Consider the following 25338-nt stretch of genomic DNA (forward strand, 5'->3'; position numbering starts at 1 on the left):
GGAGTTGGCCCCCCCCCCCCCCCACTTTTAAGGGACAATGTAAAAAATTGGATTGAATTGAAGTTAAACTGAAGTTAAAAGTAACTTTTTCCTTTCTCTCGCTCCCCCCCCCCCCCCCCCCGGTTTAGGATTTTCAGGATTTTGGAAAGTATTAACTTTTTCCTTTTTTTTTTTTTTTTTGCTTGTCAAGATTTTTTGGATGAGTCTGCCCCCCCCCCCCCCCCTCCCACTTTCAAAAACGATGCTACGTGCCTGTAGTTTCGAGTCTGGATTATGACACGCGATTTTACAATTTAGAGTTGTCTTTCTTGTTTGCTGCATTATTACATTTCCCCGGATTTTTATTCTAGTGTATGCATACTGGTACTGTACCAGTTAACTGAGGGTTCGGGTTTATAGCATGCGACTATCCGGGATTGTCTGTTTCGAATAAAGAAAAGTAAGTTTGATGGAAATCTTTCTTGAATATGTTTTAAACATGAGCTTTAACGGTCATTGTTTACCGCTGATTTACATCTTTGCACTTTTAGCTGTAGGAAAAGTGACGTAATACGTTAAAAATAGAATATGACCTCTTTGTGATACGTTATTATATCCCTTCTTTGATTTGACATATAATATCAATGCATATTAGATTTCTCAACAATAAGAATTCACTAAATTCTGAAGGATTCATGGTGCAGTTGAACGCCTATAAAAATTGCACAATTATGTATTGAACAGCATACGTTTTTATGTATTACCGTACGATGATAAACGGATAATTTTATGAGTTTTGTTTATGTATAATAACCCCACGACCTATAGGCTGACCCTGCAATTGACTTAATTCAATTTTTACTTTGCAGAATATGAAATCAACGTGTAAAGGAATTTTACTGGGTTATTATCACGAAGCCGATAACTGGTACAGTAAATCGTAAAAACTCGGCAAATTCGGAGCGTGCTAAATAGCACAAAAACAATATGTTTGGGTTCTAAATGATGATATAATCTAACGATGGATAAATAAGGAGTTCACCATTCAAAGTATGTCAAGTTTTATTCAAATATATCAAGAAATAAGGAAACACGAAAAGAAAACGTAAAATTATAGCCGATAACTGGTACAGTGCCAGTACATATTAACAATAAAAGTTTTTAAGACCAATCTTAGAAGAATCTAGGATCCCGGGCGCCTATATTTGCTTCTTGGGCGCTCCCGGGCGCTCTCGGGCGCTTTTTAGTGCGACCGTCGAGTCTTGGTAAACATGGTAAAATGGGTAGGCAAACCCGGGCCGGGGCAAAATAAAAACCGGGGCAGATCGATATTTTCCAGTTTTCTTTTCAAATAATCAACCAATCTCATTGAAATTTTCAGGATATTTTAGTAATCGATATAACTGTTTTCGCTGTAAATATTTTTTACCAAGACTCACCGTCGAGTCTTGGTAAAATGGGTAGGCAAACCCGGGCCGGGGCAAAATAAAAACCGGGACAGATCGATATTTTTCAGTTTTCTTTTCAAATAATCAACCAATCTCATTGAAATTTTCAGGATATGTTAGTAATCGATATAACTGTATTCGCTGTAAATATTTCTGCACAACAATGTGTATTTAGAAATTTATCGACGATTGTTGATTTCCAAGTTGGTAAAATGGGTAGGCAAACCCGGGTCGACATTTTACGGTTTTGTGGACTTATTTAAGAAAAAAACTGAACATTTCACGTTTAATTCCGGTAAAACATATGAAATACAAGTAAGAAATAGGCATTTATTGAACGAAAAGTAATAATTCTGCGATAAATTACAGTTTTTAAGAAAAACCGGGTCATTAAAACCGGATCCGATCACCCGGGACAAACTTGATAATTCCGTAATAGTTGCGTGTCTTCGTTATCCCACATGGATATTTTTAATGTTTTGTTAATGTTACTTTTCATTACAATAATTCACATAATTAGAGAATAAAGATTACAGATACTGTGCCTATCTTAATATTAGTGCTTGTAAGATATTGTTTTTTTATAGGCAAACTGAGTGTGAGGCCTGGTAGGGCGTCGTGGTTATCACGATAAGAACAGTACTTGCTTACAAAATAAAGAAATAAACATAAACAAAAACAAAATAATTAACTACAAAAAACCAATCAGCATGCTTAACTAGAGCAAAGCTCGTGGCAAAGCCACGAGTAGGTCTTCCGTTGTTGCTGCGAGTTGATAATTTAAATGATTTGGTGTCAAACGATTATAATGACTAATGACTAAAATTTCACTTCTGCTTTTGTTATAAAAACGTGTTGTGATTGAAAGCCTGTATAAAGACAGGAAGAAAATGCTTTAGGAAAACTATTTGTCGAACACAGTTTGTGTAATTGTTTTGAAAACTCTTTAAAGCCCTGTCACATCAAGTTCCCAGGGCGTGTTCACGGCGTTGTAAAATTCATGGAATTCGTAGGATCGCAAGGAAAATTTACAAGTGAAAATGTCAAGGCATCCTGATGGTGACGGAGGCGTCCTTACAGAGCTCCCAACTACGTTTCCACAGAGTTCTACTTGGCGATTGACTGCGCTCTCGCTGGGTATCCGCCGAGTGCTCATGACGTGCTAGGAGTTTTTACCACATGTCCACAGCGTGCCCTGCGCGCTGACTGCGTGCACATGCGCTGTCACAGCGTTCTAAAATGTTCTAGGATATCCCACCGCGGCGAACGAAGATGCCGTTGCATTGTTACGGCGCTGTAGTAGACTCTAGTTCGTTTACCATGGCGTTTTACATTATTCAATGACGCAGCGGGATCGCCGTGAGGACGCAGCTCCAGTGTGACAGGGGTTTAAACAATGAGAAGTTTAATGGCGAGTTAAATTTTTAAGGATAGCAAGGATTGTTATATACATGTATTCATGATTCATGTAAGGAAATGCACGCAAAAACGTGCAAAAAAACCCCACGTAACTTCTGTAATTAAATCTTTCTAATTTTTTGAAGACTATGTGCAAGTTTGAAATTGTTGCGTGCTGTCAAAATTTGGTAAATAGCCAAAATTGATGGCATCTCTGAAAATTTGTTCAGGGCTGATATTATTTGATAATTCGAGTAGAATCGAACATTTAAAATAATAATCAGCTATGAAAGATCATCGGGAGAATTTATGCATAAGTGAGCGTCTAAATTTTACACCTGATATACAGACACCGTTATGTAACGTAAAATTAAATGACATTACTTACAGAAATGAATATTACTTCTCTCGACGATGCAGTAATATGCAAAATACCCTATTTTTAATTCAGTTTTTTCTCCTTTATCGGATCATAAGTAATTCTCTCGGAGAAAGTTTACGTATGTATTTTGAAAAAAAACCGGTAGAAACTTCAATAAAAATAAGGGAAAAATTAAGGTGTTACGGTTTTTATTTTCAATTGCTTTAATTAAATGTGACAAAGGGGCATATTCGGTCGGAATTTTGGGGTAACATGTACATGAAGTAAATTTGATGCAAGTTCCATGTTTGTATTTTGTGGGTTTTTTGTTTGTTTTTTGCTTTTCTCTGTTTTATCATAAAGATAACCTTGTAAGTCAATTAAGTTGCATGACAACCTCATACCACACAACTTCAAGAAAACTTTTTTTTAAAATCAATTTTCATATAATTAGCAATAAAGAAAATCCCAAAGAACACATGTCCCATCTCACTGAAGTGTACCTTTGAGAAGCGCATATATTTTTTGGAGGCAGATATGTCACTATATTATAGTCTGTAAGTCAAGTGAACTAATCTGTCCACACTTGCAATACTTTGATGATTTCTATGGCGACCGCCTGCATAGCATAATGTAGTCGTATTTCATAACATCTAATCCCAAGAACAAATTGCCTTTGACTTAATTAAAACCTTTTATTATAATATATATAATTCTGTTCATAACTATATATAATAGAAGTTTAGCGTGTTCAACAGGTAAATTTATTATAGCCACGTTCTCAGATTATGTACTCGCACCTTTAATGTGAAAATGAAAGTCTTATTGTTTGATAATTGACCACTTTGAAGAAAGCACACTTCGAACTGTTGATTAATTATACATAACAATTGATGATTTGCAGCCATAAATAACCTGGGGCTATATACGTTCTGAGCTGTGTGCGCTGAAGCGACACAAGATTTTCGGTAGCACGTGGCAATTGAATTAACGCAATAAAGAAAGTTGAAATTTACAAAGACTGACCGAATAAAAAACGGATGGGAAAGAGGAACACGTTCAGGAGAAAATGTTAAACATAAGAAGAAGTCACTATCAAATGATTTTCGACAGATCTGGAATTAAAAAAAAAAAGAGCACAAGGCAGCGGGGCGGTGGGAGGGCAACACAGATATAAGTTCGTTTTCACAATGAAATGATCAAACGACCATGTAGAAACATTACAGAGGTTATTTATATGTGACCGATAGAATCTAAACAAAACTTGTTTCAAAACTCAAGTGAATGTTCTTTAAAGTAATCACCGAATGCCTCAATTTAGGGCATTCCTTTATCGTGCCAGCACCTACTGCAAACATGTAACATGGAACTTTGATCATAAATTGATTTGGTTTTTAAATTACCTTGTACGCTGTCGTATAAATCAATGCTAAATCAACTGTACGAGTAACATAAATTCATCTGTTCACCTTAAATCAATATAATAGTTGAAAACATAATAAAAATATCATACAAAATACCAAACATGCACGCGTGATAAGGTAAATGTAGAAGATGTCACTTGCGCGGGATCTCCTCGGCCATGTGCGAGGGATGATCGTTATTTCAAGGTTTTAATATTTGTGTTGTTGTTTTTTTTTGTTGATTGAAAACATTATTTGTACAGTTTTTAAAACATTTAAGACTTTCAAACCAAACATTCAAATATGTCTGACGAGTTGGAGTAATATCGCTTTTATTAATTTTCAGAACGACTTTTAAAATTTACTCTCCAATGTTTGATTTAAACAGATACAAAATGAACAAACTTTTATAACATATAGTTAAAACATTGTACAGTGTATTTACCGCTATATAAACTCAAACAAGTTCATATTCATGCAAGTGTGCGGGTGCGAATCTTGTGTATTAAATTAGATAACCGTTTACCGCTAGGTAGTGCAGCCGCGGATGATTTCCTCGGCCGCAGGCGAACGATAGATTACGTAAAGATCGAATTAACGCATACACACGCACAGCTCAGAACCTAGGAAGATTTGAAAAGTTTGCAGTTTAATTACTAAAATCTATCAAATAGAAACTTTTTTTTTACTTAAAACCCACAATTGGTCTATATGTCTGTTATTGCAGTAGATTGAGAATGGCATTGCTTTTATTAATTAACTGAACGATTTTTTAATTGACACCCTATCGTTTAATCCAATTGAAGAATAAACCTTTATGTGTACGTAATCAAAACTGAAACAATTCTTCAGTTCGAAGCTGAATTAACTCATTTATGAAAAACGCAACGCTCGTGTATTGGATAACCGCTGACCTCTAGGTAGTCCAGCCGCGACCATGGTGACCGATTTTCTCGGCCGCGGGCGAAGGATAGCTTACGTAATGATACGCACACAGCTCTGATTCAAGGTGGATTTTAAATGCATGCAGTATGATAACTAAAATGTAATGCATAGAATTTTTTCAATACGTAGTTTGTGTTTTACTAGAGAAGAAAAAGAATGTTTTGTTTTCCGATTCTTGTCTTTAAGGACTGTGCACTTTAAGAACTAAGCAACAATGACTTAAACTTCAGAATTCTTTAAATAAAAAAAAACAGCATGTGTTCTAATTTTTTTTTTCTCATGAATTAAAGCCTCCTGTATAAACCAGCATACTTTCTGTGGTCACTTTATGCAAGTTTTAGGCACAAAGACTTTCGTTAAGTTGCCAAATGAAAACAGGTACATGTTAACATGTAAAGCTTTTTTCACTCATACTACACAGATCACTTACAAAATAACATTATAACGACCTTTATAAGATCCCAACAAACAACTTTTCCAGCGACAGCCATATCGAAATCCTAACAGTTTTTGAGTTATTCAGCAAAATTTTTTAGGGGCTACTGGCCCTTAATTTAAGGGACCAGCCCCTTTTTATTGGTGTCAAATGAATGCCCTTAACATTATGCACAACTTTTGTTCAGTATGTATTTAGGAAATATTTCAAACTAAAAAGTTACGAAGCTAAAACAAGAGAAAATTTTTGCTATTTTTAGAACATAGATTTCGATTGATTAATTCGAGTGGAATAATTGGATAAAACTAAAATACAAAAATCGGAGGACAATATTCAAAGTGTCAATGATAAAGATTTTTAACTATAAATTATTTGCTACGGACCATTTCGGAGCCTTTGTCCGGAAACTAATGCCCCTAAAATTTTAGAAAAAGGGGAATAACTCAAAACCGGAAGTTGCGATTTCAATTCTTTTTGTGCTCTAGCAACCTTTTTTAATTTACAATACACCGTGAAAATTTGAACGAAATCGGATGACAAACAAATAAGTTATTGAGGATTTAAAAACGTCTAGAAGAAGAAAAATAATAATGAAGAAGAACCATCAGATTCAGTACAAGGTCTTCCGTTGGAAACGGAAGACCTTAATTATTCGTTTATATTATCACAGCTCTTTTAGTGCTATATAGTATTTAAAAAACTAAAATTAAAAGAAAATAGTGCTTTAATGTATTCTTTAAATATTTATTAAAGGTTAAAACTATAATAAATGTGTAACACCAAAATATTACTAACCTTCTCAATTTTATAAGAACAAGGGACGTTATTGGCCAAAAAATGCCGTGTTTTAAAATCTAATGATACATACCATTTTCAAAAGCCAAGAATAAACAAAACTCAATGGTATATGATTTATTCATATAACTTTAGTGTAAATATGATACATTTTACGTTAAACACGGCGCCTTTTTAAAACGAAACGTCGACATTTTATGAAGCCTTAAACGCGGCGTCATAAACATGACGGACAGGCTTAACTGGATTTTAACACAACCAAACATTTCTCTTTTTTTATTTTTTATTTTTTTATTTTTGGTATTAGTATTTATTTCCAAACTTTCCATCCCCTTTGTTTAGAATAAGAATTTCGTATTAACTAACTCGACATAGTTAGGGAATCCGTACTGCAGAGAAATACTCGAAAGCCAGTAGAGGAAAATGAATATATTATTTACATCCACCAAGTATGATCCCTCTATTTTATTACGAAAATGGATTGTACATTCATAGCTCTGTTGAAATTGACAGAACTGAAATATAAACGATCCAGTTCTTACTAGTTTATGATCGGTCGAAACCTCCAGCAACCTAAGAAAACCCCGGACTACACGAAATAATCATGGTGATGTCAGAATCAAATTCCAATAGGAGACGATTTGGCTGTTTCTTATACCTAACGTACTGATGTACGTAACAATAATTTTATTAATTTTTCTTACTTTTTTCAACCAATTTATTAATTTGTTGATAGAAAGATGTAAATATAAACAATAAATTAGCGATCAATGCAGAGAAAAAGAACGCGGGTAAGGTAATTTTTTCTGCAATGTCGCCACCTTCATTTACCGCATGAATCGCCATAGAAAGCATTTTATTGTTTAATATCGTACTTATACTTTGTTAGTTTCTTGTTTTTTTTTCTAATACACAAACAGCTACATGTAATTTAATACAATCGACGCGCGTGGATAGAACAATTTAGCAACTTTATAAATGCGGGAATTTCACAAAGAAAATCATTTACCAACCGGTACAATAATATACAAGAAAAATGATTAATTAAACAGATGAATAATATATATTTAACTTCTAGCAAGTATTAAGAACGAGCACAGGTCAATGCACTTTCTTTTCAATCTAATTACGTGTGCTTTGTATAGATAAAACCTATAAACCTGGTCATAGATCGTCTACAAACTTTTAGTCACTGTGTGGAGATCGTTGTTTAAGCCGTGAGCTAGTCTAGAATAAATAAAATTTATTCAAATAAGACTTTAGGAGTTCAGTCACTGTTAGTATGCATAAACATACATTCTCAGAGAGAGAGAGAGAGAGAGAGAGAGAGAGAGAGAGAGAGTTCAACGTATAGAATATATAATACAAATTAAACTTCACACTCGCAGTGTAAGAATCATATCAAACATACATGTAACAAACAATGTAAGACAAAGTTATTGCTGATCACACTTCTATTATCTTCGGACTTGAAAAACAAAGGAACGACACATTTTTGTTGTCGACTCGCGGAAGGAGCATGTGATGCAGCTAACGGGCTGAGTATACATGTATATATATAGCACGTGGACTCTGAAACTGCTTGGTTGAATTTCATCATAATATGCTAATAATGTGCATTATTTTATCGATTAAAGGATTTAATATATGACAACTAGATTAAACAAATAGCTTATATTAGTGATTTAAAATTAAATGTACGTAAAGTTTAGTCTATCACTCATTCTCTCTCTCTCTCTCTCTCTCTCTCTCTCTCTCTCTCTCTCTCTCTCTCTCTCTCTCGTTTTTTTGGAACAAGTGATGTAGCCTATAAACAAAAGGTTTCTAAGTGGTTTGATAAAGATGAAGTCTAAAATTTTAGACAAGATCACAAAAGACACTTTATCTACTGATTCACTAATTCTGTGCGCCAAAAAAATGAATATTTACATTTTACAGTGTCTTTGTCTGTGATAACACTACGTATCGATTTTATACTGTACAGTCCAATAAATTCAAATGACGTATAATTGGGGTGCAAGTGAGGTTTGATTATTTATTTTCAAATAATTAATCGTACAATTGCTGAAAATTATATGAATATAAGTAATAAGATATCATTCTTTGAATATCATGAGGTGATAATTTCGGTTGGGGCGTGATCAAATCTATCATAAAGCCCATCGGGCTTTATTGGATTTGATCACGCCCTACCTAAAGTATCACCTCATAATACTCAAAGAATGATTCCTTATTCCTTTAATATACCGGTGTATGAAACATGTGCATGTTTTATAGGGAAAAAAATAGATACTAGTAAATATAAAAATGTATTATAGAAAGAAAATATAGGTTGAAATTGACTGCATATATTGTTCTTATCGAGAAGGTATAATTGTTTTCATTAATATTTTAGATTTAATATCGCTGAATAGAGTAAAACCCGAGACACATTTCCAAAAACGAGCAACGGCGGACTTTTTTTTTGGGGGGGGGGGGGTAAAAATGGGATTAATAGGGTGACAGTCGGCACTTCATCAGCCGTTGTCTTGGACAATGTCGTATTCATTTTTCGTCGGCCGACCAACTTTGTGTCCATCGGGCCAAGTTACATTTTTTTCTGCGTCGGTGTCCGATTTCTTCAGTTAAACCACTCGTTTAATACTAGTAGTCCATCGAGCAATTCTCGATCATCTTCCGACCTTCGGAAGACAGTTCTTATGTCTGTCGTCGCTCGGTCGATCGACATTTCGGCATTTGGATTTTCTTAAATGTCGGCCGACTGACGACCGAGGGTCAACTGGTCTTTGGGGCGATTTTGACAAATCGGCTGATGCACTGACGATCAACCGTATACGGATTAGGTTTAACATTTACCGGCTATCGGTTAATATATGAGCGGCGGTCAGGCGCGGAACCCTTTTCCTCGATAAATTGAAGCAATGTCCACGAAGTTACAGGTGAATATTCAGAAAATTGCGAACTTGTCTATTTAATCGGCCGACCATCGGTAGTAGTCGAAAGTAAGAAAAGATCACGGAAGACGAAGACAATATGACAATATGTCTAACGTCTGTTCTGGTTTTACGATTGATTAAACTACTTCGATCACATATGACGGATACAAATGGATTTAAACATAAACTGTGTACTTAAAGAGGAAATTATTAATGCTTTGATCAATCCTTTCAATATGTCTGCGATTATGTTCTGTTATGATCTCAACAAAAATCCACTGTAAAAATTTTATATAATCGTTTACATCTAAATAGTGTGCGTGTTGTAATTTTCTATTTTTTTATTTATCAATTAATTTATTTTTCGGTTGCAATTTCTATTTCTTTTTTCCTTTTGGCTTCTCTTACGTATACAAAAAATTATTTTAGATTTTTATAAGATAAACTCTCTTTCACCGGTAAACACCTTGTTCTATGCCACGTCAAACGTTAAGAAGGAACTTTACCATAAATTACCAACTATTTGAAAAAACCTTCTTCTTTTTTAAACTGCTTTAGAGCATATGCGCTTTAGTATAGCAATATATCAGGTATTGTTAAAAGTCATATATACAATGTATATAAACATTTTAGATATAATACCCAAGTTTTATTTAGAGCTAATTACCTTAGTCAGCTCAAGATATCGATTACGCCCTTTTTAGCTCACCTGAGCTGAAAGCTCAAGTGAGCTATTCTGATCACATTTTGTCCGTCGTCCGTCTGTCCGTCCGTCTGTCCGTCTGTCCGTCCGTCCGTCTGTCCGTCTGTAAACTTTTTACATTTTGAACTTCTTCTCTAAAACCGCTTATCCAATTTCAACCAAATTTGGCACAAATCATCCTTATGGGAGGGCGAATATAAATTGCAGAAATAAAAGTTTGATCTGTATTCAAAGCGGAGAAAACCTTGAAACTGTAGAAAAAGGGGGGTGCATTTTTAAAAATCTTCTTCTCAAGAACTACCGAGGCAAATTCAACATAGTTTAGCATAAATTATCCTTATGGGAAGGAAAATATAAATTGCAAAAATTAAGTGGAAATTTTGTTTCAAATCTGAGTTATTTCGAAAATAATAATAAAGGAAATGCGTGTTTCAATCAGTTTAATAGCTTCGGGTTCGGCATCCGGTAAAATGATTCCATACTTCTAAAACGAGGTTCTTTGTTTAAAGCAGCCATGACATTATACGAAAAAGGGTCGATCTGACTATGATGAATTTGCTTGTTGTGCAACAGTTCGCGTATGAAGGGAAATTTTGAAACATACAAAATATATTGGTGCCGATTTTGTGAAGTAAATTGAGGCTAAATATTTCAATGCGTTGACAGTTTTCACACATGACGTTGGTGTTAGCTTGTTCTGATTTTCGTTTCGTTCTCATTATGCTTTGTAACCTGGAAACTATCGTCTGTATTTCGTGATTTTTACGTATCAAATCAAACAGAGACTTCGGTAAATCAAACAGTTAACTGTTTACCTGCGCAAATTAAGCAAAATCGGATGTAGGGGACGGGTACTGAAATACAATTCATTCTATCGGTAATTCGGCATTATATTTTGCGTAATGGTACATGTAGATTAATGCAATAGGTTTTGTTGAGATGCTCGGCATTTTTTCGAGTTTATTCAGTTTAAATAGAGTTTGATATCGCTAACGGAAATATGTAGGTATATATATGTATATATATATGATTCATTTCGAAAAAATAAATTGTGTTCTTTATTTGTTATACATGTAGTGCGTGTTTCTTGTGTTTAATTGTTTACAATTTCTATTTACTAACCATATTTGAGTGTTAAGCTTCGAATTATAAGCAAGATACAGCGATTTGCTAACAATTCTATGTTTGTACACAGATCTTAAAAACTAAAGCTTAAAAAAGTAAAATATTTGTCAATATTTATTAAGAAAATTTTCAAAGTCTGTTCTTCCAGAAACCAACTTTAACAACTTATTGTATTGTAAACTTAACCTTTTTAGCTCACCTGAGGGTGGGGCCACAATGGGGGGTCGAAGTTTAACAAATGAATATATAGAGTAAATCTTTAAAAATCTTCTCCTCAGAAACTAATCAGCCAGGAAAGCTGAAACTTGTGTGAAAGCATCATCAGGTAATGTAGATACAAATTTGTGAAAATCATGATCCCCGGAGGTAGGGTTGGGCCACAATGAAGGATCGAAGTTTTACATAGGAATATATAGAATAAATCTTTAAAAATCTTCTTCTCAGAAACTAATCGGCCAGGAAAGCTGACACTTGTGTGGAAGGATCCTCAGGTAGTGTAGATTCAAATTTGTGAAAATCATGACCCCCGGGGTACGGTGAGGCCACAATGGGGGATCGAAGTTTTACATAGGAATATATAGAGTAAATCTTTAAAAATCTTCTTCTCAGAAACTAATCAGCCAGGAAAGCTGAAACTTGTGTGAAAGCATCCTCAGGTAGTGTAGATTCATAGTTGTGAAAATCATGGCCCCCGGGGGTAGGGTGGGGCCACAATGGGGGATCGAAGTTTAAAATAGGAATATATAGAGTAAATCTTTAAAAATCTTCTTCTTAGAAACTAATCAGCCAGGAAAGCTGACACTTTTGTGGATGCATCCTCAGGTAGTGTAAATTCATAGTTGTGAAAATCATGACCCCCGGGGGAAGGGTGGGGCCACAATGGGGGATCGAAGTTAAACATAGGAATATATAGAGTAAATCTTTAAAAATCTTCTTCTCAAAAACTAATCAGCCGGCAATGCTGAAACTTCTTTGGAAGCATCCTCAGGTAGTGTTGATTCAAAGTTGTGAAAATAATAACCCCTGGGGGTAGAATGGGGCCACAATGGGGGGTCGAAGTTTAACATATGATTAAATAGAGTAAATCTTTAAAAATCTTCTTCTCAGAAACTAATTAGCCAGGAAAGCTGAAACTTGTGTGGAAGCATCCTCAGGTAGTGTAGATTCAAATTTGTGAAAATCATAACCCCGGGGGGTAGGTATGGGCCACAATGGGAGGTCGATGTTTTAGATAGGAATAAACAGAGTAAATCTTTAAAAATCTTCTTCTCAGAAACTAATCAGCCAGGAAAGCTGAAACGTGTGTGAAAGCATCCTCAGGTAGTGTAGATTCATGGTTGTGAAAATCATGATCCCCAGGGGTAGGGTGGGGCCACAATGGGGGGGGGGGGTCAAAATTTAACAAAGGAATATATAGGGTAAATTTTTAAAAATCTTCTCAGAAACTAATCAGCCAGATGTTTCTTTATAATTGTTAAGACTTTGGCCCCAGGACAATTCTTTGGCCTCCCGAGAAGGTTCATAGTTTGATGTACGTTTATATCTAATATATAAACTATTGTTAAGGATCATTTTGAGAACTGCAATACTCAACATATGATAAGACTATAAAATCATCTTGTTAGAAAAGGGACTAATGATTATAAACATAAGAATATCCAGGGGAAAATGGATTTTATTTATACAGGATCTACATGTATTATTGTACATTGTCCAGATAGTTTGTATTATGACTCCATTAAGCTGATTTTATCATACCTATTGTTCCTCAGGTGAGCGATGTGGCCCATGGGCCTCTTGTTTTAAAATACAATTGCCGGTCATTAAAGCAATAAATATTTACTGGCAAAGAACAAAATGACGACAAAACGCTATCTTCGCTAACACTGCGTGTAAAGATATCAGGACCACAAAAGAAAGATGGCAACAAAGTTTACCAAGCCCTGCTATGGTGTATGTTGTCGTGATAATTGTGGTTGTTGTGATTGGGTTTTTTTTTTGTTCTAGGAAAGTCAGTATGTTTATATCTGCGCCTTCTTAAGCAAAATAGAACATTTAAAATGCAGATTTTATGAAATTTTCCACACATTCAATAATATGCAAAAGGGAAATATGTATTTATAGGAATAGACATTATTTGTTTGAATAGAGTGGATATATACCCTTTTCCAGTAGTGTTTACTCAAAGAAAAACTGAATGAATTAATTCATTCGAAAACATTAATTCATGGTAGAAACGATATCCATAATCTATCCTTTAGGATGAATAATATAAAAAAAAGTTATATTACATTATAAAATTCTGTATAAAATACGCTTAGTTTGACTTCTATTAGCCTGGAATTTGTACCAACCAAGTAAAACTACTGACAATATTTTATAATATTGAAAGATACTTGGGTAATAAAGAACTGAAGTTATGCGCAAAACACATATTAGAATGAATCAAGTTACGACATGAATTTTAGATCCGTACATTTGTAGGTCTTTAACAAATATTCATTGCAGCACAAGCAGTTTTTCGAATTGCTTTCATATTTCGGAAATATAATACCTTTTCATTTTTTCCAAAATTTCTCATTTTATTAATATAAACAATGAGAGCAAGTCTTTCTATGAGACGATATTTATATGAAACACAATAAACCAAACAAATAGCTGCAAGAGGATTCTTTTCAAATCTTGCAAAACTATTGTGATTTTTTATTTCCATGAAAAGGTATTTTTTGTCAAAAAATACATAATCGTGTGAGCTTTTATTTCCATGAAAAAGTTTATTTTAGTAAAAAAAAGTACATATCAGCAAAATATTTTACAGGTCCTTTGATCTAAGAATATTGACATATTTTATGGTAGTTTTTTGGCTAAATGACGGCACAAGAATCGCCATGTTTACAAGTTTGATTTTCTTGAATTTACAATTTTGTAAATTTTCACATTATCGAACACTTTTTTTGCAGACTGCTATTGTGTAAGAGAACTTTAGGAACTATGTGAGAAGTGGTTGCTAAGGAAATTTGAAAGGCATGTGAAATTTGTTAATATTAACTCTTTTTAAAAAAATAATCAGATGCCTAATCTTTTAATGTTTATAATGAAGTTTTATGTTTTGCAAGTAAATATAAAGAAGAATTAAAATTATGTATCAGGGAATTAGAAAACCACAATATATCTCTTGAGAAATGTAATTTGGTTAAAAACCATAGATTCTAGAAATCGATAGACATTAGCAAAAGTTATGAACTATAATTATGATTATGATACTGATTATATTTATTTACAAAAAAGAAAGATTTATTAGATAATTTAATAAATAACAAACCTCTTTTTCTATCCAGGATTTCTATCACTAGCTTTATATACCTTTTACAAGAAGTGTACAAGTTCAAATGTAAGCGATATATATTCGAGGATATTATGTGTGCCTAATTGACTATACATCATACTTGTTACACTGCACGTTCTATGCATGTACTGTCACTAATATTGTCGATCTGTGGGATGCCAAATATGATGACAGGCAGATAACCAATCTATTCTATATGGTTAAAGACTGCAATACAAAATAAAACAATTATAAGTAAAACAATAAACAATCATATGTAAAACAATAGATATTATGATCAATAAATTATATACAGTTTGAACTTTAGCCACAGTATCAATTATTTATGTCACTAATAACGTTTTATAGGTTAAAAATTTAAACAGTGAGACAATTAATTATATGCATATATAAGTATATGTACATGTATTATACAAAGTGTTCTTTGATATAGCAAGAAAGTATTGGTATATGTACAAGTACTTGTAACACTGCTATTTCCCCAGGTTTCAACCCAAAACAACATAAACATGATGCGGCAAGGCACACTCAAACTTGAATGACGTCGTCTATCAGAAAAAATTAACTCGTTCTAAATCAATTAATATATACAAGAGTCCCATGAGGCCACATCGCTCACCTGAGCTACAATGACTTTATGTGGGCGTTCAAAGAATATTGTACCATACGGCCCCTCGGTAGAATAACAAAAAATAAATATTGTAAAGTATTCGAATTTTACACTTGATTTTGTATACACTTAATCTTTGACCTTTATGGAATACCATTTTTACCAAAAATAAGAAAATCCTATGAAAGATATAACACTAAACTTTTGGTAGGGTACACTGTTAACTTCCAATTCCCTATATTTACGTTCTGCCCCCCCCCCCCCCCCCTCCCCCACTTTATAAAGCGATCAAAATATTTGAGAGCATATACATGTACGCACATATTCTTCCTTATACTCACTAGTTATTTTATTTTTTAAAAATTTATCATAATATCTATTGTTCGATATTACACCAGTTGGTGAAATGAACTATATGGGAAGAAAATTTCATTTAAAAAAATCCTATAGATGTGAAGAATAAAATTGTGTCTCAATGCGCAGCGCTCAATTCCTCAAATTAAAAACATTGAAAAATTTAATTGGTCTTTCCCATCATAAACGACTGTTGTTTGCCTGGCGTGAACTCCCGTGACTTTTTAACCTTACTCACTTGATTGATGAATACACTCGAATGAAAAATGTTGTCATGTGACATGTAAAAGAGTTATTATATTCAATGTATTGATAGGCATATCACTGTATTTTACTAAAACCCAACCATTATTTTCAACTTTATTCAAAAACAACAAATGGCTACAAACCAGAATGATTTTACGCTGTAATATTTTCTTAAGTATAGCGATAATGCATTTATCACCGTAAAAAATGTGTTAAAACTATGGAAACTGTTTTAACGGTGTCGTTTTTATTCACAACTATCAAAATTAATGTGGAATTCATATAATTCATCATATAAAGAGGGGGCCCCAGAAAGAAAATGCTTAGCATCTCAACAAAACACATATTGCATTAATTAACTATTACGCAAAAGATCACACGTACGAATTACCAATAGAATGATTTGTATTTTAGTACTTTGTTAATATACCAGATTTTGCTTATTTTGTGCAGGTAAACAGTCAACTGTTTGATTTACCGAAATCTATGTTTCATTTGATACGTAAAAATTACAAAATACAGGCGATAGTTCCCCAGGATATAAAGCATAAATAATATGAACATGAACGAAAATCAAAACAAGCTAACAGAACACAAATGTCAATGTGAAAACTGTCAGCGCATTTAATATAAATGTCTATTTACTTATGCTAATAATTGCATCAACCAAAAAATCAGATTTGGTTTTATTCAGTAAACAATATATCCTACAAAGTTAAATTTAAACATCAATGCAAATGTCATTTGAAAATAATAACCAAACTACTGTTGCTTTTTCAAGATTGCAATTATAATCTATATGACATTTATTGATAAGTTATATTTTATTTTGAAAAAAAATATTTTCACATGTGCAAATCCTGAAAGTTTCTTCCTGCCTTTTCTTGTGACAAATTTTTATTCCAAAGACGTTAAAAGCATTTTCCAAAAAAAAAAAAACCTCATCATCTTTAAAGTCTACAATATTAGCTTTTGTATGTGTAACGTGTACAGTATATTCATAAAAAGTGCTTAAATCATTTCAATGCAGTAAAAGTAAATGTATTTGGATTTGTTTATCTTTATACTTATCCTTATACATGTAATTTTATATATGTAAACAGTTTCCTGAAAACCGACAACGTTGTTATTCGTGATAATAAGTATCTAATTAAAAAAATATTTACGGACGGAATAAATAAACACAAGAAATATTCAAGATTCTTTACCTAATCTAATATAATTATATATGATTATGTGCTTAAAATAATGGAGAAAAGAGACCAAAAATTATAGTTTTCGTTATTGTAACACAGCACATTTACACTGTGAATTATTATCCGGTTCAAAATCATTCATATGCGGACATATTAAACTGCATGCCTGACGGAAAACACTTCAATTATATAGAAATAATATTAGCATATCATTTTAGTTATGATGACGAATTGTTCATAATTAAGTGAAGAAGGCAGTATGAAATATATTCATTCTCTTGGAGTTTTCTTTTCAACACTGATTATTCTTAAAATGCCTGTCAAAGGTAATATGGAAGGTTATAAATTGGCATTTAGTTAGAAATGTATCTCTTTTTTAATCTAAATGTTTGTAATTTTCAATTTTTGTATTGTAATGGCTTACTTCTGTTATTTTTTTTTATCGAAAATCGAAACATGGCAGCCTATGAAATACGGGAAGCCTACCAGTCCTCTACCAATGGATCGTACGTGGCTTATCTCGGATGTGATGGTGACATGGACACATTCTCTTTGACAAATTACGGAAACAAGGAATCATGGTCTGTTTTACTGGATAAAATCTATAAAATCACATGGATTTTCGTCCGCATCAGAGCCGGTAAATGCTTTTTTTGATTCATGAGAAATGATTTAAATGCAATTCGTTTGGTTAATTATGAAGAGAGCTCATTACTCTGTTTAACAAAATAACATAATTTTTAAAACGAAGATATAAGAAATGTTATTTCTAATATTCTAGCACTACAACTAACACTACTGAAGAAACTCTTCAAGAAACTACTCAAACTTACCATAATTATCAGGAAATTTAAAAATGCAGTAGTTTGAATTCAATAGGTTCCGTATAATAAAACGCACAAAAGATAACGACAAATAAACAAAAAAGCTAAATATGTTACAGAAAAAGGAAGGGTGCAGTAAAATACAGGCGTAAAAATTCCATATATTCCATATACTTTTCCGGAGAAAACCCCTTGTGCTATGACTTGAAGGCCTTGAAGATTTATACCTCAATATAAGATATAACTAACGCACGTTCTCTTCTTGTAGACTGGCAATTTTTATCACGGTATATTAAAACAATAAAATCCTCTCTTTGCTGTTCAAATGGGAAAGGAAGGTAGCGACATTGCAGAAAAATAAATAGCACGTGTACGCGAGTTATAAATATTTTTTCTTGGGTTACTGAAGGTTTCGACTAATCGACAAACTAGATAGAAATGGATCGTTTGGATTTCAGCACTGCTAGTATATATGGAGCTGTAAATTACAATTTGCTTTGTTGATAGAATAAATGTAAAATGGTAAATGTAAATATTGTTTAATATTTTTGTTGCCCCATCATTTTCGTTAAATTTTAATTTCTTTTTACAACCTCCTGCTTTCGACAAAACTAATGTTACATCGACAAAAAAGGATGCACTTAATGCCTCCACACTAAATGCATGGTACGGCAACTAAATTGTTGGCTCTTAAAGCTTGAAATTAACAGTCTGGTGTGCGTGCATTAATTAAAAGAAACTTAAAATTAATTAATATGTGCTGGTAAGAAAAGTTTTATGTTTGTACGTTTTACTCTAGTCTGGCCTTTGGAATTTTTCAAAACAAATGATGCATTTGATTTAAATAATGAAACAAAATATCCGGGTGTCCTTCAAGATTTATATCATCCAAAAAGTTAAGGCTACTTTATGACTGGCATTCAATAAAAAGCTCAACAAGATACATGCAGTCAAAATCAATCAAAATATAAAATATTAATGAAAAATTTGAACATAATAAATGTTATTAAAAATGATTACTTTTCAGGTTCATATGAATTCAAAATTGAACTGAGTACACAGGGAACATCATCTGATAAATGTTCAGATATCAAGCCAGCTACTGCTGAAACGTCAGAGGTTATGGAGAAGATAGTAACCTGCACCTATAGTGATAAAATCGAATATAGATTGGGAAATAAACTCACCCTCACCAGTATCCAACCTGCTGTCATGCAGGTATTAGAGATAACTGCTTTAGGTATGATTTTCTAATTTATGTTATTATTTGTCATTTGAGAAAACAGATATGTTATCTGTTATCAAAAATGAAAAGCATATTATCATTATTCTATTTATTCGTGATATTAAGCTACTTTAGGAATATTACTTAAGACGAACGATATTGATTTTAATTATTGCGATTAGCAAAAAAAAGATGAATTAGCAAAATACTACTGATTGACTTTACTGTACTTTTCAGGACTTTTTCAGTTGGACAAAGAATTGGTTCAGAAAGTATCAAATTTTCCTACATCAGAAGCCTTGGACAACAATTTGAATACTTATTACCATTCTGAATGAAGAAGTAATGCGTCGTGGTTTTTGAAATTGAACGAAGTCAAAGTTGTAAAATGGATTCTTATTTCGATCAGAGGAGGTAACCATTGTCTTACACTTCATAAAAATACAATTTTATGGGGGGTTTTTATGTTCAAAAGCATAAATGTCAAGTCAATTTGTTAACTATATATCTTATTTAAATGCAGAAAATTAAACTCTGGGAAACAAGTCTTATTTTTAAATTGAAATTGGGTAAAACCTGATATTGTGTTGCATGTCAGGTCAATACGAAATACATATTAGTGTTGGAAACACCGCCATTTGTTTGGCTACCAGATGCAAAGCATTTGAATTGCCTGGAATATCAGAACAACAGCAGACAGCAATAGAATGTGACGCAGCACTAAGTGGAGATACAGTTATAGTGAAAAAGATAGGTGATGGGCCATTGAGACTGTTTGAAGTGTATCCCATAAGTAAGTTTATTCGTTTTTTCTTGCTACCGTCTGGCATTAAAAATACTGGCCAATCAACTACTAGGTAATCGATGTTTTAAGTATACGTTGAAAATCTAATCTCAGAAAGAGACCAAATAGATTGCAGGGGAGAGGATTATCATTGCTGATAGTATGTAAAAAAAAAAACAAATTACTAGATTCATAAAGATATTAAACTGTGATTTTGTCTGGTTTTTTATTTTATACATTTCTTCAGTGTAAGCTATCACTTGATTGGTGAAAATTCAACGTATTGAGGTGTGATACATGTACTTAATGAATATATGTATAGAAAATAAAATTAATTGGAACATCCTTTTACATTCAATAACAGTATGCCCTTCAAATCACTTCGGGCCAAACTGTGCAAGATGTCGACAGAGTTGTCGGTCCTGTGATTCTATCACTGGGGAGTGTACTGAATGCAATGGTTCGTACTACGGAGAAAATTGTCATAACAGCTGTCCAAGGAACTGCCTAAATTCGATATGCAACCAACAGACAGGGTCCTGTAATGGTTGTGTGGATCATTACAGAGGCAAAACCTGCAATGAATATATTGGTACGTTTGTATAATCAGCAAAACGACCTCTTCAATGAACAATTTCTATTTTAAATGCATATAAAACTATTCAAACGATTCTTATTACAAACTCTACTTAAGATGTAAACGGAGTAAACAGTTTGTTGAACATTGACTTTTTGAACACTTACTGCTTTAGATCCGAATGCAAACAAAAACACACTCCATTGTAATCACTCGTTTGTCACGTGTGAACAAAACATCAAGGTGTGTATGGTGTGTACCTCGAGTTTAATGCTTGAACAGTGCAAATATAGCTGTGAAGAAATCTGCTCTGGGAGCTCCTTTCTGAAAATAAAGGATAACAAAACAGATCGAAAGTGTGGTAAGGAGATTTTGTTTCGTTTATGTAGCCAAGTTTAATTATATGTTTTATTCATTACAGACACAGTGGAAACAAATACATGTATTTTTTAACTGAGAAGATGAAATAAAATTCGCTACGAAACGATACTAATTATCAACCTATGAAACTGAATGTGCATATAAAAAGGCACAAGCGATAGTAAGCCATTTGTATCCTGAAATATTTGAAAAGAACGTAATTAATTTAGTCAGTTTGTGATATGATTGACTTATTGATTAGATAAAATCCCCATTCTAAAAAACTAAATTGGCGAGGAGAATATTATACTTCTTGTGTATCTAAATCATTAAATCATTAAAGACAACAATAATTGTATAAAATCAATAGGTGAACGGTGATCTGAATGAAAAGTATTCTTTAAATGTTTTTCTATAACCTGTATGGCATTTTTAGGAAATAGATTTATCAACAGACTGGTGTAGATTTTATTAGATAATTTTTAAATGTAACTATTTATGTTAAATAGACTTGGGGACAATTGTACTTAAAATTTTCAAATTTTATTTTTCCATTTTAAGTGTTTAAATTGAGAAATATACATATATAGAAGTTTATAATGCTATGTCAAAATTTGAAAGTCAAATATAAAATTATAAGAAAGATACAAAGTTCATAATTTTTGTTATGTAAACATAGCTCGAATATTGTCATTTTTGTACATATATGTTGTATTGGTGAAAGTTTCAATCAAATGTATCTTGATTTTGTTAATAGTATTTATAATGATATTGATTTAGTTTAAATTGATTTTTACATGTTATATTGTCAAAGAAATGGTGAAATCTCTACATTACATTTTTTGTAAACATCTATAAGACTCGAGCTTTGTTTACATAAAAACCAATTCTTACCTCTGTATCTCGCTTGTAACTCGACTTTAACATTAAATATTTTGGTCAATCATTTAAAATGCACCAGTAAACCATTTCATGCATAAAAAATGAAAATAAAATTTTTGATCTCAAATCGTGTCCAGGTCCCTTTAATTAATAAATGAATACAGAACAGTTATCGATGTACGACATTAAGCGATGGATGCCTTCCGCAAAAAAAAAAACTGAAATATAATGCACAGCCATGTGTAGTGCATGTAATTTTGCAATATTTAACTTCCTGTTTAAAATATTATGCACATACTGCTTCGAGGTAAGTATAAAAAAAGAAAATATTTGAAGTTATTATCTTATTTAAATGAGGCTGCCTTTGATAAGCCATTATGTAAGTTTTTAAATTATAAAGTGACGAGAAGAGATTTGATTGAAAGGTTTTTCAGTTAGTGTAATTACTGCACGTATGTAGATCCCGGTTTTAAAAATCATATGGGTGTTTTTGGAGCTACAGTTTCTAACGTATTAAAAATCTGCAGTTTACGGGCACAGAATATTGCGCTTTTGAACTGATTTATCATATTTCCGACCAAAAGTGGTACAAATATTCCATTTAAAAAATTATCACATATTTTACCACAGATATGTCTGGACCTTCCCTGATAAATTCTAACTTACAAACAAATTCATCGCTCGGACCAATAACCCCCTTTTTAGCTCACCTGAACCGAAGGTTCAAGTGAGCTTTTCTGATCACCCGTTGTCCGTCGTCCGTCCGTCTGTCCGTCTGTAAACTTTTCACATTTTCGACTTCTTCTCAAAAACAACTTAGCCAAATTTAACCAAATTTGGTACAAAGCACCCTTATGGACAGGGGATTATTAATTGTTAAAATAAAGGGCACAGCTCTTTTCAAAAGATAATTGCGAAACAGTGAATATAGGGTGCGTGTCTTTAAAAATCTTCTTCTTCTTAAGAACCGCTGCACCAGAAATGCCAATTTTTACACAAAAGCTTGTATATATAGTGAAGATTTTAAATTGTAAAAATTGTGACCCTCGGACCAAAACTGGGGCCCCAGGTGGGTTTCAAAGTTTAACATAGAAATACATAGGACAATTGTTTAAAAAATCAGAAATTTAAATTAATGATACCTATAATAAAGAAAATGTCAGCTTGAGCCATGTGTGGGCGTTCCGGCCTTTGATATGTATAGTGAAGATTCTAAATTGTAGAAATCGTGACCCTCGGGACAAAACTGGAGCGCCAGGCGGGTTTCAAAGTTTAACATAGAACTACATAGGAAAAATGGTTAAAAAATTTCTTCTCAAGAACTACTGCACCAAAAATGCCAATATTTTCACAAAAGATTGTAAATATAGTGAAGATTCTAAATTGTAAAAATCGTGACCCCCAGACAAAACGTGGGGCCCCAGGAGGGGTTTAAATTTTAACATATATAGGAAAATGTTTTAAAATCTTCTTCTCAAGAACTTTAATGCAACAGTTTGGGATATTACTATGCATACATGTACATCCTATAATAATGTAGATTCTAATTTGTAAAAATCGTGACTCCTGGACAAATAATGGGGCACCAAGAGGGGTTCAAAATTTAAGCATTTTAAAGAATATAAAGCAAACGTTTAAAACTTTTCTTCTCAAGAACTACAATGTTATAGTTTGTGGAATTATTATGCATGCATTCCTGGCTTACGTAGATTCTTAATTGGTAAAATAGTGATACTGGGGTCAAAGTTTCTTATTGAAATATAAAGGTAACATGCTAAATAATCTTCTTCTCGAGAACTACAATGCTTCAATTTGTGAGATTACGATCATGCATACAACCTTGGATAATGTAGGTTCGATAGTTTCGAAATAGTGACCCCTCGACTAATACTAGGGACCCAAGATGGGTTAAAAGTTAAAGGTAGAAGTATATATGGAAAATATTTTAAAATATTCTTCTCGAGAACTACAATTCTTCAATTTGTCAGATAACTACGTTAGCATCCTCAAATAGTGTAGATTCGAAATTATAAAAGCCGTGACCCTCGATCTAATACTGGGGCCCCAGGAGGTGTTCAAAGTTGAGCATAGAAATATAGAGGGAAAATGATTAAAAATCTTTTTTCTAGGGAACTATAATGCTTCAGCTTGTGAGATTACTATGCAAGCATCTTTAAATAATGTAGATTCCAAATAAATAAAGCTTTGGCACTGGACTAATACAGGGGCCCCACGCTGGGGTTCAAAGTTTAACATAGAAAAATATATTGAAAATGTTTTTAAAAAGTTTTTTCTCGAGAACTATAATGCTACAGTTTGTGAGATTACTATGCAAGGATCCTCAAATTGTGTAAACTCTAATGTAGTGGAACCAAGATATCTTTCTTGATGTTCTGTACTGTCTGAGAGGTATACCTCTTGATGTGGGACTCTTCTACGCTCAGTTTTTCAGGCTGTGTACGTGCGGTCACGCCGCAGTGATACATATTTTCATTCCTATGTTATTATTTATATGGTTAAAGCCAACCATAAACCTCGGACCAATACTGGGGCCCCAGAAAGGGGTTCAATGTTTAGAATAGAAAAAGCATATGCTACGAAATAGAATGTTACAAGGAACTGCTGTTCAGGTGAGCGATGTGGCCCATGGGCCTCTTGTTTGATTTTCTTTCTGGATATGTGCATGTGTAAGAACTGACATGAATATGATAAACGGCCTGTAACACCCCGTTGGTATACCCAACTACAATTTATGTTACCTTAATTCATTTTGACAAACTCCTCTGTAAAAACTTTTGTGGTTATACAATAATATTTTATATTTAATGATTATTAATTTAAAGATTATTCATATAATGATATTTTCTATGACAACCTCATATTATTTGTAGAGTAAGCGTTTTGTAACATTCCCACTGGGTAACTCTCTGATTAATTTTCCGGCATTAAAAATATTATATTTATTTGAATTCCCTGAATGTTTTATGTTAAATTTTGTAAAAAAAAAAAAAAAAAAAGGCACAAGTATCTTGATACGAACTTACCTTCACAAAAAGAGGAGACAAAAGACAGCTTCTAATTGATTACTAGAGAGCTGTTTTCCCTGCACCCCCTTTTTACACGTCCGGACACTGTAACTCCCTACTCTTATAAGTAAATGTGGTCATGTCCATACTAATGATCTGACAAACGGTTGTCGGCAGTAGCATTTTATTTATATTTCCGACCCGGTGTCTACAGGCTTAACACTGGACTTCATTATCTATTTCTCCTTGAACACAACTAATGATATGCGAATGTATTTAACAATTACTGTAGAATTTCCGTTATGATAAATATTATAATTATATATACCGGTTGAGAAAGTTACGGTCGGTTGCTTTCCAATCAAGAGATTCAGGTTAC

The 25338-nt window shown here is 33.0% G+C and overlaps 2 long non-coding RNA genes across 2 annotated transcripts; one reads left to right on the plus strand and one right to left on the minus strand.

Moving 5' to 3' along the window:
- The first annotated feature begins 344 nt into the window (after positions 1-344).
- LOC128158541 (uncharacterized) lies at positions 345-20992 on the plus strand. The gene is made up of 8 exons (XR_008240010.1): positions 345-439; positions 14490-17607; positions 17745-17921; positions 19133-19345; positions 19568-19744; positions 19929-20123; positions 20479-20706; positions 20867-20992. It is a non-coding gene; the product is annotated as an uncharacterized LOC128158541 (long non-coding RNA).
- LOC128158542 (uncharacterized) lies at positions 20582-25108 on the minus strand. The gene is made up of 3 exons (XR_008240011.1): positions 24978-25108; positions 20859-21015; positions 20582-20689 (listed from the first exon to the last, which is right to left on the minus strand). It is a non-coding gene; the product is annotated as an uncharacterized LOC128158542 (long non-coding RNA).
- Between the last annotated feature and the right edge of the window lie 230 nt (positions 25109-25338).

Source organism: Crassostrea angulata, chromosome 8 (assembly GCF_025612915.1).
Source record: "Crassostrea angulata isolate pt1a10 chromosome 8, ASM2561291v2, whole genome shotgun sequence".
NCBI classification, from domain to species: Eukaryota; Metazoa; Mollusca; class Bivalvia; order Ostreida; family Ostreidae; genus Magallana; species Magallana angulata.